The sequence below is a fragment of the Pseudophryne corroboree genome, chromosome 6 (genome assembly GCF_028390025.1).
Source record: "Pseudophryne corroboree isolate aPseCor3 chromosome 6, aPseCor3.hap2, whole genome shotgun sequence".
Classification (NCBI taxonomy): Eukaryota; Metazoa; Chordata; class Amphibia; order Anura; family Myobatrachidae; genus Pseudophryne; species Pseudophryne corroboree.
The window spans coordinates 157,239,858-157,257,763 of NC_086449.1; the positions used below are offsets into that span (position 1 = coordinate 157,239,858).

Below are 17,906 nucleotides of genomic sequence, written 5' to 3' on the forward strand. Positions count from 1 at the left end.
GATTTTGGCCGACCTCCTCTAAAGAAGATGTTGGTCGGTTTGGCCTTTCTTGTTTTAGTAACACGAAAGGACTGTGATGCCGCTGAAGGAAAAGGTTTCTTCACAGCAGGTGCAGCTGAGGGAAGAAAAGGTGGCTTACCCGCTCTAGCCGTGGAAATCCACACATCCAACGCTTCCCAAAAGAGAGCCAGACCTGTGTAGGGTAGGGTATCCACACCTCTCCTGGATTCCGCTTCGGCAGACCACTGGCGCAGCCACAATCCTTGACGAGCTGAGACAGACATGGAAGAAATTCCTGCAGCCATTGAACCCAGGTCCTTCATGGATTCCCCCATAAATCCTGCAGAATCCTGAATGTTACGTAAAAACAATTCTACATCACTTTTATCCATAGTATCCAAATCCTCAAGTAACATGCCTGACCACTTTACTATAGCTTTGGAAATCCATGCACAGGCAATAGTAGGCCGTAGTATCGCCCCTGAAGCCGTGTATATGGATTTGAGCGTAGTATAAATTTTGTGATCAGCCGGCTCCTTTAAGGCGGTAGATCCTGAAACAGGTAAAACCACCTTTTTTGAGAGTCTGGATACAGATGCGTCCACTATGGGTGGGTTTTCCCATTTTTTCCTAACCTCCTCAGGGTAGGGAAAAGCAACCAGTACCCTTCTAGGGATCTGGAATTTTTTCTCCGGGTTTTCCCATGCTATCTCAAATATAGCATTTAATTCTTTGGACGCAGGGAAGCTTTCTTATTGTCAGTGAAGTAAGCCTCCTCAACCTGCTCAGGCGTTGTATCTGCAATATTCAACATATCCCTTATAGCCTCTATCATCAGCTGCACCCCTTTAGCAAGAGATGCGGCCCCCCTGAGCACATCCCCATCACCGTCTGCCATGCCAGAGTCGGTATCCGTGTCATCCTGCATAATCTGTGCAAGAGCACATTTATGGGAACCTCCAGAGGGGGCCCCTGAGGTAACAGAACTGGACCAAACTGCCATAGAGTTCTGTAAAACCTGAGTTGCAGATTCATTCTGTGCAACCCTAGTAGAAATCTGAGAACTCATGGATTTGATAGAGGATAACCATTCAGGCTCCCTTGCTGGTATCTGTGCTAAAACAGTGCAATCCTGATTACATGGAATGGGATCATCCTGAGAGGACATATCCTCTGCAGCATATGACACAGAGTCCCTGGACATAGCTTTATGCTTCACCGGATCAGGTCTCACATGATTTCCTTGACTCCAGAAGTTTGTCTGTCTCTGAGCTGGTGGTTCCAGGACCAACGATTGAGCAGGGGTCGTCCCTTCTGGATCTCTAACTGGGTCCTCCTAATGACTGATGCCAGTCTGCGGGGTTGGGGCATGGTGTTGGAGCAACACTTTCTTCAGGGTCGGTGGACCAGGGAGGAATCTCTCCTTCCGATAAACATTCTGGAGTTGCGGGCAGTGTTCAATGCTCTGAAACTGGCCCTGCCTCTGGTACAGAACAGGCTTGTTCAAGTACAGTCAGACAACGCCACCATGGTGGCGTACATAAATCATCAAGGAGGCACTCGAAGCCGCATGGCAATGATGGAAGTGTCAAGGATTCTTCTATGGGCAGAGCGCCATCTGCCAGCCATATCGGCAGTGTTCATTCCGTGGATCCTCAACTGGGAAGTGGACTTCCTCAGGCGTCAGGACATAGACGCCAGAGAGTGGAGCCTTCATCCAGAAGTCTTTCAACTTCCAGTGAACAAGTGGGGCCTACCAGATGTAGACCTGATGGCATCTCGACACAATCACAAGGTTCCGGTCTTTGGAGCAAGGGATCCTCAAGCAGCATTATTGGATGCCCTGGCAATTCCATGGAACTTTCGGCTGCCATACGTGTTCCCTCCAATGTCACTCCTGCCCAGGGTTTAATAAGTTAAAGCAAGAAGGAGGAATACTACTTCTAATCGCTCCAGCGTGGCCCAGACAGCATTGGTTCTCAGTGTACAGCATTGGTTCTCAGACCTGCAGGGTCTCTCGATAGAGCGTCCTCTTCTACTACCGCAACTCCCAGACCTCCTCGTTCAGGGCCCTTGTGTCTACCAGGATCTAGCCCGACTGGCTTTGACGGCGTGTCTCTTGAAGCTTCAGTTCTAAGTGCCAAGGGATTTTCTGAGGCGGTCATTCAAACTATGTTGAAAGCCCGTAAACCGGCTTCGGTTCGGATTTATTATAGGGTCTGGAATTCTTACTTCACCTGGTGTGCGGCTGAGAATTATGATGCGTACAAGTTCAGTACTGCCAAACTTTTGGCTTTTCTGCAAAAGGGCCTGAACTTAGGCCTTCATCTAGCCTCCCTCAAGGTTCATCTTTCGGCCTGGTCGGTATGGTTTCAGAGAAAAATTGCGACTCTGCCTGACGTTCATACTTTCACTCAGGGTGTTTTACGGATTCAACCTCCATATGTTCCTCCTGTGGCTCCTTGGGATTTGTTGGTTTTTCTGGATGCCCTACAAGAGTCTCCATTTGAACCTCTTGAGTCTGTGGACCTTAAATGGCTTACACTTAAGGTCTTATTTTTGCTGACTATTGCCTCTGCTAGAAGGGTTTCGGACTTAGGTGCCTTATCCTGTTGGTCACCCTTTCTGATTTTTCACCATGACCGTGCGGTTCTTGGAACTAGCCCTGGTTATCTACTTAAGGTGGTGTCGTCTTTCCACCTTAACCAAGAGATTGTGGTTCTGGCCTTTATCTCTCCTGGTTTGTCCTCCAAAGAATGGTCTTTGTATGTGGTATGGGCTCTCCGTATACAGTATATGTGAAGATAACTGTTTCTCTTAGGAGGTCTGATTCTCTGTTTGTCCTTCTTGGTTTTCACAAACGTGGCTGGCCTGTGAATAAGCAAACCTTGGCCAGATGGATTAGAATGGTGATTGCACAAGCTTATGTACAGGCTGTACTTCCAGCTCCTGCTACTATTGAGGCCCAATCTACTTGGTCTGTTGGACCTCCTTGGGCGGCCCGGCGTGGCGTGTCCCCGGCACAATTGTGCAAGACAGCTACGTGGTCCTCAGTGAACACGTTCATCTGGTTCTATGCCTTTAATACCTCCGCCTCTCAGGATGCTTCCTTTGGATGCCAGGTTCTTGTGCTTGCTACAGTGCGTCCCCTCCCATGAGGCACTGCTTTAGGACATCCCTGTGGAATACCAGTGTACCCCGCTGCAGAAAAGGAGATTTATGGTAAGACTTACCAGTGTTAAATCTCTTTCTGTGAGATACACTGGATTCCACAGGGCGCCCACCCTGACGCACTTAGCTTCTTTGGGTTTGTATGGCATTAGCCGCTGGTACCTTCTCCTGTCGTGAGAATGTGGTTATCTGTGGCTACTAACTACTGTCGTCTCTTTTACTTGCTACTGCATTGGACTGGTTAACAAAACTGAGCTCCAGTGCCTGGAGGCGGGGATATAGAGGAGGTGGTGCAGTGTATCCTGGGAACAGTCAAAGCTTTAGCCTGTTGGTGCCTCGGATCAAGATCCAACTCTACACCCCCGGCGTTATTCCCTGTGGAATCCAGTTTACCTCGCAGAAAGAGTTTTAACAATGGTAAGTCTTACCATAACTCTCCTTTTTTCTTTCTGATGCACATTCCCTTTTTTTTTTTGCCATACCCCCACCCTAGAAAAAGTCCCATTGTATCCTAAATACTTAGTATTAGTGTGCTTGTCACATGAATTGATATAAAGTTGCAGATTACACATAACACTATGTGGCACAAAGCATAGCATGGGTTACTCTGTTTTTTGTCTTGTTACTCATATTAGCGATTAAATCGCACACAGAAGTACCAGCGCAGTACTCATGCATGGTACTTTTGTCTCATTAGTGATGCAAATAAGATGCATATTATGTGAAAAAGTCTCAGTCAAGATGCATGACATGGCTAAGTCACAAAATCTGTGGTGTCCCAAATGGAGCTCTGTGGTGCAAATTGAAGATGGGTGTATGAAGGAACATCTGTGTCATACTTACATACTTTTTTGGAACACATCTTCAGGGAGTTTCCTGGGCTCCCAGAAGAGTGAACGGTTCTCACGCGTTCCACCCTCTGCCTAGTGATGTTGGAAGAATTTGGAAAATTATGCCATTAACCGCAGGTCCGTGTGGAGGGGAGGGGCCAGTATGAAGTGATTTGCACCATTTTGGCCCTACCGCCTCTTCATAGATCCATGATTGGCTGCTATATTGTTGGCCTAATGATGCAAATAGTCTGGTCACACCCCTGTCAGCTGCCTCCTAAACCTCTTTCTGGACATCTTGAAAAGAAATGATTGACATTAGCAAGTACTGTATGATGTGTTTGCACAAGTATTTTGATGATCATTTAAAGAACAATAATGCAAACATAAACCCTATTTTATAGAGTTATGGTGTATTTCTCTTTTAAATCCTCACACCTTCAAGATCTCAAAAACATTCCGACACAACTTAAGGGTTTTTTTTTATAGCAGAAGACTTCTGGGTAAATATGAGGTTATATACCTTAGCAGACACTGATGAATCCAACATCGTATAAAGTTTTAGGTCAGTTTCAATCAGCAAGTATTTTACAGGATAAAAGCACTTTGCTGCTCCATGATTAATATCAGGACTGACGTGATTTTTCTATTTTAAATCAATTCCCGCCTGAAGATGTACCTTCCAGTCCTCTCAGCAGTTATTAACTGAGGACGGAGTTATGTTTGAACGCTGTGCTTTGTGTGCTGTGGTGCAGGGCATCTGTATAGTTCATCACATTCTTATCTTTACCTAGTTTCCAATTATGTTTTTAATCCACTCGATTACAAGCTTCTTATGAACGAACAAAAAGGGGAAAAGAAATAACATACGCGTGCACGCAGAACAGCAAGTTCCTTTAGAGCAATAAAATCATACACTAATCTTCGGGAAAAGCTGTGAAGATGACAAGCAAATGACAACATTTATTCAACAAAATAACGGCCTGAAGCATGTCTTAAATTTACAGGGAAATCTTGGGAAGCGTATAAAGGGAGCTCAACCTTTATCTTGCTGCCATAAACTCATGAAAGGTACAAAGCCATTAGCTATTTGTTTTGATGAACGCTATGGCTACGGATTTTATTTAGCTTGTTTATTTTTTGTAAATCTGTTTTTGAAAGGCTCCTTGGTCAAACTGCTACAGGCTTAGCGACGATGATTCTTTCCACAAACAAGAACTATATGAGTGAGCATGCAAGCAGCCACAAACTCCTACACAAAAGAGAGCAGGACTGCCATGTTTTTGATACAATACAAACGTGACATCTTGTATCCCATAGATCACACCCTGCACAGCTTTTACTTGTTCTAGGGCAGAAGGAGGTTCCTAAACACCACCATTACAGTCCTGGTTGTATGGATATCCATGCGTGACCCCGAATTGTTAAATCAAATTTACTGCGGTACTAATTACGTCACCTGTGCAAAAGCGTGGATATCCTTAAAACCTGGGGGAAATTTGCTAAAGCTTCTAAAACAGAGAATTGATGATGTTGCCCATAGCAACCAATCACATGCTGTCTGTATTGCATCCTAGAAAATGATCGACAGAATATGATCGGTTGCTATTGGCAACATCACCTCTGTTAATTTTTAGAAGCTTTAGTAAATTTACCCCCAAAGGCGGAGTTGGGGAACCTCTGTTCTAGGGAATATGTAAAGTCAGATTTTTGGTGTGGAGGAAGAGATTTTTTGGAGGAAGAGATCAATTCCATGTTTTAAATGCTTATCCTAAAAGGTATGGCATTTGGAGAGTAAAAAAATAATAAAAATAATAATTACATATGGCCTTATCGTATTGGCCTTAAGTTAACATGGTACTGATTGTCCAATAGGATGGTAAGGGGAGTGATTGCAGAGTTTATTATAGGTTTGGGGAGTTAAGCTTATGTGACACACGAGAGCACAGCTTTCCATTGTAGCCTATGGGGCCTGTAGTACTAGAGTTATACTCACAGTGGAGCTAGGGAGCACACGAGAGACATTCAGGCACGTGAAGAGTGTATTTGTGGTGTGACATGCACAGTTTGAGTTTTTGCTATGAGGAAATACAGTATAGCTTGACAGCCCATTGGTTGACAATGAACTTGGGTAAATTAGGAATGCAAGCCTTATGCTAATGATAAAGTTGACTTTGGTAAAGATTTCACATTGACCAATGGTGGCATACCAATCTTGTTCAGAGATACTACAGGTGTACTAGGGGCATGGAAGCAATGGAACATTGCCACAGGAAACTTAATGTGTCTATTTCTCGTAGGACAGAAAGGAAGTTTTTACATATGGCAGGGATGCATCTCATTGTCTTTGGACTAGCGATACTGAATCTATACTTTCAGACTGCAAATGACAGGACTTTGACATGAATGAGGTATTACTGTAACTGCTGGAAACATGCTTCTCAGTGGTGAGGTTCATACTTGTCAGCCGGTCTTACTGTATATCTTGTGTGTCTACATTTTAAGTTTATTGGGATGATGGGTGCCAGGTTGGTTGCCCGTGACTATGGCCTTATGTAAATACTGTTACATCTATTATGAAATAGTAACAACAAAGGCAAAAAGTAGCTCAGAGATGCCGCTAGATCAGGATATACCCAACCACGGTCCTCAAGGCACACCAACAGTGCAGGTTTTAGTGATATCCAGGCAGCAGCACAGATGGTTAAATCAAAATAACTGAGCTACTAATTAAGTCACCTGTGTTAAAGCCTCTAAATCACTAAAACCTGCACTGTTAGTGTGCCTTGAGGACCGTGGTTGGGAATGCCTGCGCTAGATCCTAGTGAGCTCACAAATTGTCTCCAGAAACACATAAATGATGGAGTGTTACTCTTTTAATAAATGCTTTTTCCTTGTAATACTTTACCTGTCATTTTTAATAAGTTGCCCCATGAGGAAAAGGCTGTTTTTATGATACCTCTTTAAATTTAGTGTGAAATGTGTGAGCAACTGAGAGGTTAACTCGCTTTTCTTTAAATGTTTCAGTAAAAAATACTGGGAGGCTGCAAGTGTCAACAATTCATGAAGTGTTTAATTTGCTCCGAGATATAATCATTAAGGGCTCAGCAAGGTGCCTGCCCTAGGAATAGGAAAACAATTTGCTTTTGATATATTTGTTAGCAGATCTACATAGACAGATGAAAGAGGGAACTGTAAGCCGTTGGTCCATTGGCCGCAACATGTCCTTTTATTTATGGCATGTAAGGTACCAAAGTAAAGTAAAGTAAAGTAAAGTAAACACTGATATGATAAAACTGAGTATAAAATAAATGTAATTTCCAAATGTGACACACTATACAAGAGACCAGCAAGAGCCATTATGATGTCACAAGTATGTATGGGTTATGTGTATAGGCCATAACCCATCTATACATCCAGGGGCTCTGCCCCAGTGTTTATTAGACACCCAGTATACTGTACATCCAGGGGCTGGTGTGTCTAATCAGTATCAGTTCAGGGGTGCTCTGTCTGTCGTCTGCTGTTTCTGACAAGGGGTTGCTGTGTCCTCCAGGGGTGCTCCGTCCGTGCCTGGGTGCTCTGTCTGTATTGTTATAAAAAATGTAAAAGAAATGAAAACAAATTTACATTCTTTTTTTTTGTGCTGTACCCCAGTATACATCCAGGGGCTGCTGTATCTGTACAAGGGTGCTCTGTCTATCCATCCAGGTGCTCAGTCTCAGTGTAAAATTTAAATAATAAAAGTTAAAAAGCCTGAAATATAATTATAAAACAAATATTATTTTTTTGTTTGTTCTGTACCCCCAGTGCACTATACAAGTATGTACTGTGTCACTGCCGATCAGACCGCAGTGTATTATTATTTCGTACTCATACATGTATTGTGCGACACTGTTGGTGAAGGTGCTACCACAGTAATATATTTTATTTTGGACTCATACACGTATTGTGTAACACAGTAGGTGAAAGTAAACTGTAGTGTTAGATTATTATCTCTGACTCATTAACATATTGTGACACTGTATGTGGTACTTTTTTGTACAAATTGTGGTGTGTGCTGTACCCCACTTGGCTCTTGTTTGTTGATAGATATGGAGGATGAACAATTGAGAGTAGAGCAGGAAGCACATACTAGTGCTGCTACCAGTCATGATGATACAAGTCAGTCAACGTCATCTACTAAGGCCAATGCCCAAAGGCATAGTCGGCTTAAGTCAGGGCATGTAAAATCAAAGAAAAAGTCAAAGTTAGATTAGTGCAATAACCAATAAAAATTGTTGTGTATGCAATAAAGACTGTCACCAATGCCCCCAATAATTAACTTAACATTTTATAATCAAATTAAATAAATTACTAATCAATCCTTCCTTCCACTGTATACATGCTCTACCTTCCTTGGGCCCCTGATCTAGTTATTGATAAAGATCCGTGTCAGGCCATTTTTGCTGATTTTGGTTTCATATTTTTTTATTTTTTATTTTTTTACAGAAACAGCTAATATCACATGCCTTGGCCTTGTTTTCATTCCTAGAGTATTATTAACCCCAAACATAAATTAAAACAAAAACTATTAATTAGACAATAATCTTAATTTCCAGGCAATTTTGACCACAGTACAAACAATGAAAAATATATATTGTGCAATATATATTTTTAGATGCTGTTATCATTTGTACAGATTATTTTCTGCTTTAATGTAAGATCAGTTCCTCAAAGTCATGTTTGACATGGAGAAGGATCCACACATTGGAGTAGTTTGGCAACAATGGGTGGAGTGCCTCTGGTTGCCTCAGCCAGCTTTACACAAGGTATGCACTATGTAAATAAATATGTATGTTTTTGATCAATATGCATAACTAATTTTTGTATTAATTAACCATATTTCCACTTTATTGCAGACATTCTGGCAGAAAGCAAGTGAAATTGCGCCAAGTCCCAGCTGTGGCTCCCTTATATGGAATCCGAAACCTGTAAGTTTCCGATGCTGGATGAAAACAATATTGTTATTGAGGTTAGTAATACCGTAGGAACAAAAACAGGCCAAAATACTGTAATTTTAGCTGTTTTTATGATTTAAAAAAAAAAAAACAGATAAAAACTGAAACTCGCTAGGGCAGTTTTCGCAAAACCAATACAGATCCAAAACACGAAAGAGATACAGATCCAAAACCCTAGATTTGGGCCGGTGCACATCCCTAGAGCAGATCACTGGATGCGATGATGGTTGCAGTGCCCCCAAGCTATCATTATAATGGGCCTATTTGTGTGTGGAGGCCTGGATCTGTAGATTAGTCTGCCCCATTTCTAATATGGCCCAGGATGAAGCTTTCAACTATAAAGCAGCAGTATATGCAGTGGTGGGCATGGTACCGGCACTGTGTGCTTGTGGAGGAGGGGTGGGGGGGGTTACTTATCACCTTATCACCTGTACTTGAAGGCCTCATTCTTCGTACCCACAGCCTTCTCTGTTTCCATGCTCTTGCTACTTATATACTGTATATACTAGAAATGAGGTGTTCAGATTCCTTGGAATCCGAGACCACCCGAACTTTCGGTACCCAAGTCAATCCGAGCCACGGCTCAGGTTTTCCTGCCAGACTAGGATTCCCAAACAAAGCAAAACATCATCTTCCTGGTGTTGGATTCTTGCTGGTTGTGAATCCTATATAAGGGACCTATGGTGGTGACTCAGCACCATTTCACTCTGTTCTCAGGCATGCTGCTGTGTACTGTGCTTTACTCTGCTGGTTCAAGTGGCTGTGCTGTGCCAAGACTGTGTTCAGAATTCAGACAAGTGGCTTTACTGTATCCATACCAGTGGCTGTTCTGTGTCCAGACTCCAGACAAGTGGCTGTGCTGTGTCCATCCATTCAAGTGGCTGTGCTCTGTCCACCTAACTTAAGTGGCTTTGCTGTGTTCATTAAGTGGCTGTCCAGTGACCATCCTCTCCAGTGCTGCTGAAGCACCTGTCCAATGTCCATCTGCTCCAGTGCTGCCAGCGCACCTGTCCAGCGTTCACCCGCTCCAGTGCTGACAACGCATCTGGCCAGGGTCCATCCACTCCAGTGCTGACGATGCACCTGTCCAGTGTCCATCTGCTTCAGTGTTAAATAAAGTTAATAAAAGTTTTAAAAAAAATTTAAAAGAAGGAAAAAAAATTATAAAAAGTTTTTGTTTAAAAAGTCACGAAAAGTGGCTGTGCTGTGTCCATCTAAACTTAAGTGGCTGTGCTGTGTTCATTAAGTGGCTGAGCTCTGTCCATCCTGAAGTAGCTGTGCTGTGTCCATTAAATGGCTGCCCACTGCCCACTCGCTCCAGTGATGGCGATGCACCTGTTCTGTGTCCATCTGCTCCAGTGTTAAAAAAAAAAAGTTAAAAAGTTTAAAATTTTAAAAAAGTTTACAAAAAGTAAAAATACTTTAATAGAAGTCTAGAAAAGTAAATAAAAGTAAAAAAAAAATTGAAAAAAGTTAAAAAGTACAAAAAAAAATCAGATTTTTTTCCCTTTTGTTCTGTACCCCACTGTGTATCCATAACATACAAGTTCTGTGACAATGCAGGCCATACCCCACTGTGTATCCATAATATACTGTACAAGTACTGTGACTTCATAGGTCATACCTCAGTTTGTATCCATACCATACAAGTATTGTGACTTCGCAAGTCATACCCCACTACGTTCACATACTGTAAGCTAGGTGACTCCTTTGTGTCACTTGCAAACACAGTTTAAAAAAAGATAAAACAAATTTAAAAAAAGTAAAAAACAATTGCTCTTTTTGATTGTACAACTTGTGTATGTTGAGTTCATTGATATGGATAATGTGAACCACACTGTTGCCTACCATAATCAATCAATCAATCAATCAATCAAGCAACCTTTTTTAATTCTTCTTTTATTGTCTTTTTGCGCAAGGCCTCACCTTACTGTCACTTAGCTTACTCAGCCAGCTACTGTACAGTAACTTGGTGCAGTCTTTTGGCCTAAACTGGATGAAAACAATATTGTTGGTTGTGAGGTTGTTAAAATTGAGTGAACGTTACTGAAAACGAGTTTTATGGTAAGAACTTACCTTTGTTAAAACTCTTTCTGCGAGGTACACTGGGCTCCACAAGGAATGGACAATGGGGTGTAGAGTAGGATCTTGATCCGAGGCACCAACAGGCTCAAAGCTTTGACTGTTCCCAGAATGCATAGCGCCGCCTCCTATATCACCCCGCCTCCCTGCACAGGATCTCAGTTTTTAGTTAACCAGTCCAATGCAGTAGCAGGAAAAGAGACGACAACGGTTAGTAGCCACAACACCGCATTCTCGCGACAGGAGACGTGTCAGCGGCTAATGCCATACCAACCCAAAGAAGCTAAGTGCGTCAGGGTGGGCGCCTTGTGGAGCCCAGTGTACCTCGCAGAAAGAGTTTTAACAAAGGTAAGTTCTTACCATAAAACTCGTTTTCTGCTGCTGGGTACACTGGGCTCCACAAGGAATGGACAATGGGGGTGTCCTAAAGCAGTTCCTTATGGGAGGGGACGCACTGTAGCGGGCACAAGAACCCGGCATCCAAAGGAAGCATCCTGGGAAGCGGCAGTATCGAAGGCATAGAACCTCATGAACGTGTTCACAGAGGACCACGTAGCCGCCTTGCACAATTGTTCAAGGGTCGCACCACGTTGGGCCGCCCAAGAAGGTCCAACAGACTGAGTAGAATGGGCCTTAATGTGAGCAGGAGCAGAGAGACCAGCCTTCACATAAGCATGTGCAATCAGCATTCTAATCCATCTGGCCAGAGTTTGCTTGTGAGCAGGCCAGCCACGTTTGTGAAACCCAAACACAACAAAAAGAGAATCAGATTTCCTAATAGGAGCAGTTCTCTTCACATAGATACGGAGAGCCCGTACCACATCCAAAGACCGCTCTTTGGGAGACAGATCAGGAGAAACAAGTGTCATAACTACAATCTCCTGATTAAGGTGGAACGAAGAAACCACCTTAGGTAGATAGCCGGGACGAGTCCTAAGAACCGCCCGGTCATGGTGAAATATCAGATATGGGGAACTACAGGACAAGGCACCCAAATCCGACACTCTTCTAACTGAAGCAATAGCCAGCAGAAACACCACCTTAAGGGAAAGCCACTTAAGGTCAGCTGAACCAAGAGGTTCAAATGGATACTCTTGTAATGCCTCCAAAACCACCGACAAGTCCCAAGGAGCCACAGGCGGGACATAGGGAGGTTGGATACGCAACACGCCCTGACTAAAGGTATGCACATCAGGTAAGGTTGCAATTTTTCTTTGAAACCACACCGACAAGGCAGATATTTGAACCTTGAGAGAGGTTAGACGCAGGCCTAAGTCTAGGCCCTGCTGAAGAAAAGCCAACAACTTGGCTATACTAAACTTGGAAGCGTCATATTCGTTAGATGAGCACCAAAGTAAGAATGCCAGACCCTATAGTAAGTCCGAGCCGAAGCCGGTTTCAGGGCCCGCAACGTAGTTTGAATGACCGCCACAGAAAACCCTTTAGCCCTTAAGACGGTAGCTTCAAGAGCCACGCCGTCAAAGACAGCCGGGCTAGGTCCCGGTAGACACAGGGGCCCTGAACGAGGAGGTCTGGGCGTTGTGGAAGTAGAATTGGACGCTCTGACGATAGGCCTTGCAGGTCTGAGAACCAGTGCCGTATGGGCCACGCTGTAGCTATGAGAAGCAGAATTCCTTTTTCTTGCTTGAACTTCTGAATTACCCTGGGCAGGAGTGACACCGGAGGGAGCACGTACGGCAGCCAAAACCTCCACGGTACCGCCAGCGCATCCACGAATGCTGCTTGAGGATCCCTTGTCCTTGCTCCGAAGACCGGAATCTTGTGATTGTGTCGAGACACCATCAGATCTAAGTCTGGAAGGCCCCACCTTTCCATTAGGAGTTGAAACACTTCTGGATGGAGGCCCCACTCGCCGGCATGCACGTCCTGACGTCTGAGAATGTCCGCTTCCCAATTCAGGACTCCTGGAATGAATATTGCCGATATGGCTGTTAGATGGCGTTCTGCCCACTGTAGAATCCGTGAGACTTCCTTCATTGCTTGGCGGCTTTGAGTGCCACCTTGATGATTTATGTAAGCCACTGTGGTGGCGTTGTCTGACTGTACTTGAACAGGACAGTTCTGAATTAAATGCTGGGCTAGTTTCAAGGCATTAAAGACCGCCTTCAACTCCAGAATATTGATCGAGAGGAGGGACTCCTCCTTGGTCTACTGCCCCTGAAGGGAGTGTTGCTCCAGCACCGCACCCCAACCTCTTAGACTGGCATCTGTCGTCAACAGGACCCAGTCGGCTATCCAGAACGGACGGCCCCTGCACAGTTGTTGGTCCCGGAGCCACCAGAGCAGCGACAGACGGACCTCCGGAGTCAATGAGATAATTTGAGACCTGATCCGGTGAGGCAGGCCGTCCCATTTGGCTAGAATCAGCCTCTGGAGAGGGCGAGAGTGAAATTGAGCGTACTCCACCATGTCGAATGCTGACACCATGAGGCCCAGCACCTGCATCGCCAAATGTATCGACACTTGCGGACGAGATAGGAAGCAACTAATCCTGTCCTGAAGTTTCAGGACTTTCTCCTGAGACAGGAACAACCGCTGGTTGTGAGTGTCCAATAGTGCTCCCAGATGCACCATGCTCTGAGTAGGGATCAAGGATGACTTCTTCCAGTTGATGAGCCACCAGTGGGCTTGCAGAAACCGGACCGTCACATCTAGATGACGCAGGAGAAGTTCTGGGGAATTTGCCAGGATTAACAAGTCGTCCAAATACGGCAGTATCCTGACCCCTTGACGGCGGAGTACCACCGTCATCACCGCCATGACTTTTGTAAAGACTCGCGGAGCCGTTGTTAAACCAAAAGGTAACGCCCGAAACTGGTAATGGCAGTTGCCAATCGCAAATCTCAGCTATTGCTGATGAGCACTGCTATAGGAATATGCAGGTAAGCATCCTGTATTTCCAGGGAGACCATGAAGTTCCCAGGTTCCAAGGCCAGAACTGTAGAGCGAAGGGTTTCCATACGGAACTTGGAAACCTTCACAAATTTGTTCAGTGCCTTGAGGTCGAGAATGGGCAGGGAGGACCCATTCGGTTTCAGGACTAGAAACAGCGGAGAATAGTACCCCCGGCCCCTCTGAGCAAGAGGCACCTGTACTACGACTCCTGTATCCAGGAGGGTCTGTACCACCGAATGTAGAGTGTTTGCCTCTGTCTTGTCCAATGGCACATCTGTCTGGCAAAATCGATGAGGGGGTCGGTTTTTGAAGGCTATTGCGTAACCTCGAGTGACGACTTCCCGTACCCAGGCATCTGAAGTGGTCTTCAACCATTCCTGGGTATACCCTAGAAGCCGGCCCCCCACTTTGGGATCCCCCAGAGGGAAGCCTGCCCCATCATGCGGCAGGCTTATCTGTCTTGGAAGCTGGCTGACGGGCCGACCAGGCTCTTTTGGGCTTAGGCTTACCAGGTTTGGAAGTGCGGGCCTGCTTGTTGTACGCCTGACCTTTTGCTTTACCTGAAGGACGAAAGGGGCGAAAGGAAGTACCTTTAGCCTTCGACACAGAAGGAGCAGTACTTGGCAGACAGGCAGTTTGGCAGTAGCCAAGTCAGCCACAATCTTATTTAAATCCTCCCCAAACAGAATATCTCCCTTAAAAGGGAGTACCTCCAGGGTTTTTCTAGAGTCCAGATCCACAGACCAGCCACAATATCCGGCGAGCCAGGACTGACGTAGTAGAGGCCTTGGCTGCCAGGATACCGGTATGAGAAGCCGCCTCTTTAATATAACGAGAAGCTGTGACAATATAAGGCAAGCATTGTCTAGCATGGTCAGAGGAGATTTCAGCATCTAACTCCAAGGCCCATGCTTCAATGGCCTCTGCAGACAAAGTAGCTGCAATAGTGGGCCTTTGTGCAGCACCCGTGAGGGTGTAAATCACTTTCAGACAACCCTCCACACGTTTATCCGTAAGCTCTTTTAGAGACGTGACGGTGGTGACCGGTAGAGCTGAGGAAACCACCATCCTAGCCACATGTGAGTCCACTGGAGGAGGCGTTTCCCAATTCTTAGACAGCTCTGATGCGAGGGGATAGCGAGCCAGCATCTTCTTTTGAGGCACAAACTTCGTACCAGGGTTTTCCAAGGGTTCCTATATCCTATATCAATTAGGTGGTCAGAGTGAGGTAAAACTTGTTTAATCACCTTCTGACGCTTGAACCTATCTGGTTTCTTAGGTGGCTTGGGATCATCCGTAATCTGTAAAATTTACTTAATATTCTCCAAGAGATCAGGAACATCCACATGTGAACCACCCTCCCCATCAGCCGTATCTGAGTCAGAACCTGTGGGCTCAGTGTAAGTGCCGTCTTCATCCGACGAGGTGTCAGTGACAGCAGTGGATTGTGAGGAGACAAGCGCTCGCTTAGAGGACCCCTTGGACGTAGGCGAGCGACGGTCAGACTTTTTAGTAGTCAGGGACTGGTTCAACTTCTTTATTTGAGCAGATAAATCGTCCCCCCACGCCAGGGTTAGCTGCAGGGACCACTAACGGTTGTACTGGCATTGGGGGTCCCATAGGGGGTGTTAGTTTATGAACTAGCGTATGCAGAAGCGTGGAAAAAGCAGCCCACGGCAGGTCATTATTTGCCCCCATTGCCACCGTCCCACTGGGGGGCAAGGAGCCCCCAGAACCAGAGCCCAAAGCTGCTATATTCTCCTCATAGGTATCTGCAGCATCAGCAACACTGGCAGTGTGTTCAGCCCCAGAACCGTTACCCTCAGAAGCAGACATGATATAACTTGCAGTATCAGGTAACACAGTACAATTTGTCAGCAGCACAGTACCTCTTACCCAAAGCCCTGCGCAGTGTAGTCAGCACCAGCAGAGATTAAGGAGAGATATGGTGACTAAATCACAGAGAAAAATACGTAATACAGTATATCTTTGTGAAAATCCTATATTGGATAAAACCTGACGCACCAAGCCCCCTCAGGTAATAGAATATAGGGATAGCAGGTTGAGTGAAAGACACGAAATGGACACCACTCAGCTATCAAATGCACATACAAATAGTCACAGTTTGTACAATGCAGAGGTTATTACTAACAATAATACTGCACTGGACTAGCTTACACAGCTATATAACAATAGATAGAACTGTACACAGTAAGAACTGGATGTATACCACAGGGTAATTGTACTAGGAAACCCTGACTAAATGCACTCTTTCTTAACTAACACTGACTAAAAAAGGCAGGTAGAATACTTAAGTGTCTTGTAAAGTCACAGCACTGACAACCAGGCGGCTTTACATAGGAGGATTTGCCCAAGCATTCTCAGGAACAGTGTGCTGAGGGATAATGGCGCCGCAGACACTGCCAGGGAGTGAGGGAGAGACAGATATGCAGCCCTGGGAACATTTGCAGAAAATGGAGCCCAGGGTCTGGGGGAGGGGCTTCAGGTCCAAGCTCTATCCCCCTGCTGGCAAAACCACCGGGTACTGCGGGCTCTAATAAAACGGTTTATAGAGAAAACCTGACCTGTCCCATGCACTGGTGATCTAGTGGGATCGCCTGTACTGCCACAGTGTCCACCGCCAGAGCGCGCGGCCCGCCTCCCACTGAACACGCCGGATCACGATAAAGACCGGGTCCCGCAAGCGGGATCCACTTACCACCTCCCGAAGCGTGGCCACGCGATCCCGGAGAGCCCCCGTCGTGTGTGCCTGACAAGAAGAAAACCGCAGCCTCCTGCTGTAGTTACCCGGCAACTAGGGCTCGGGAGTGTACAGCGCCGCTGGGGAGAGCCGGAGCTGCAGCCGTGAATGTCCACTGACATGTAACACTGCTGCTGCCCTTGAAGTCTTCACTTTTTTCCTCAGAAAAAAAGCTCTTCTTAGGGCTGCCTGGAGCAGCCCCTCTGTTAAGTGCCTGCTACTGCAGCACCACCTACAAAACTGAGATCCTGTGCAGGGAGGCGGGGTGATATAAGAGGCAGCGCTATGCATTCTGGGAACAGACAAAGCTTTGAGCCTGTTGGTACCTCGGATCAAGATCCTACTCTACACCCCATTGTCCATTCCTTGTGGAGCCCAGTGTACCCCGCAGCAGAAATTAATGTTATTTAGGTTAATAGTACTCTAGGAACAAAAAAAGGCTCAAATTATGTGATTTTTAGATTTTTTGTAATTAAAAAAAAAAATGCAAAACCAGAATCATCCATGCCATTTTCACAAACCAAAACCGGATTATGAATCAGAACTAAAACCAAAACTAGAAAAAATGGTCAGACGCACATCTCTAGTATATACAGTATATTACATACAGCCATTGCAATATTCATTTATTACTTAATTTTTGCATTGTTTTCTATTATCGTTTCTATACTGAGGCCTTTCTCATCCCTGTGCTGAGCCTAATTTTCACACTGTATGAACTGGTCACAATTCAATATCAATATCAGAATTGAGTACCTCTTCTTCTGCACATTTAATATCCTTCCTCTGTACAATTTTTTTCTGTGTAATCATCATGCACAGATCTGTTGCCCTCATTATTCTGCTGCCTCTTTTCCTGGACCATACTGGCAGAAAATAGCGGTGGGGAATGGAGAATTCATATTTGGCTTTATTTGAGCCCCATGTAGCCTAAGGAACAATGGGCCTAATTCAGACCTGATTGCAGCAGCAAATTTGTTAGCTAATGGGTAAAACCATGTGCACTGCAGGGGGGGCAGATATAACATGTGCAGAGAGATTTAGATTTGGGTGGGTTATATTGTTTCTGTGCAGGGTAAATACTGGCTGCTTTGTTTTTACACTGCAATTTAGATTTCAGTTTGAACACACTCCACCCAAATCTAACTC

General features: G+C 45.1%; 1 long non-coding RNA gene across 1 annotated transcript in view; it reads left to right on the forward strand.

The window, feature by feature from the left end:
- Nucleotides 1-17,906, forward strand: part of LOC134935079 (uncharacterized) — a 112,779-nt gene that overhangs the window by 82,926 nt on the left and 11,947 nt on the right. The window contains exon 3 of the long non-coding RNA XR_010179883.1: nt 8,900-9,012. This is a non-coding gene — a long non-coding RNA (uncharacterized LOC134935079). The remainder of the gene's footprint in view (nt 1-8,899; nt 9,013-17,906) is intronic.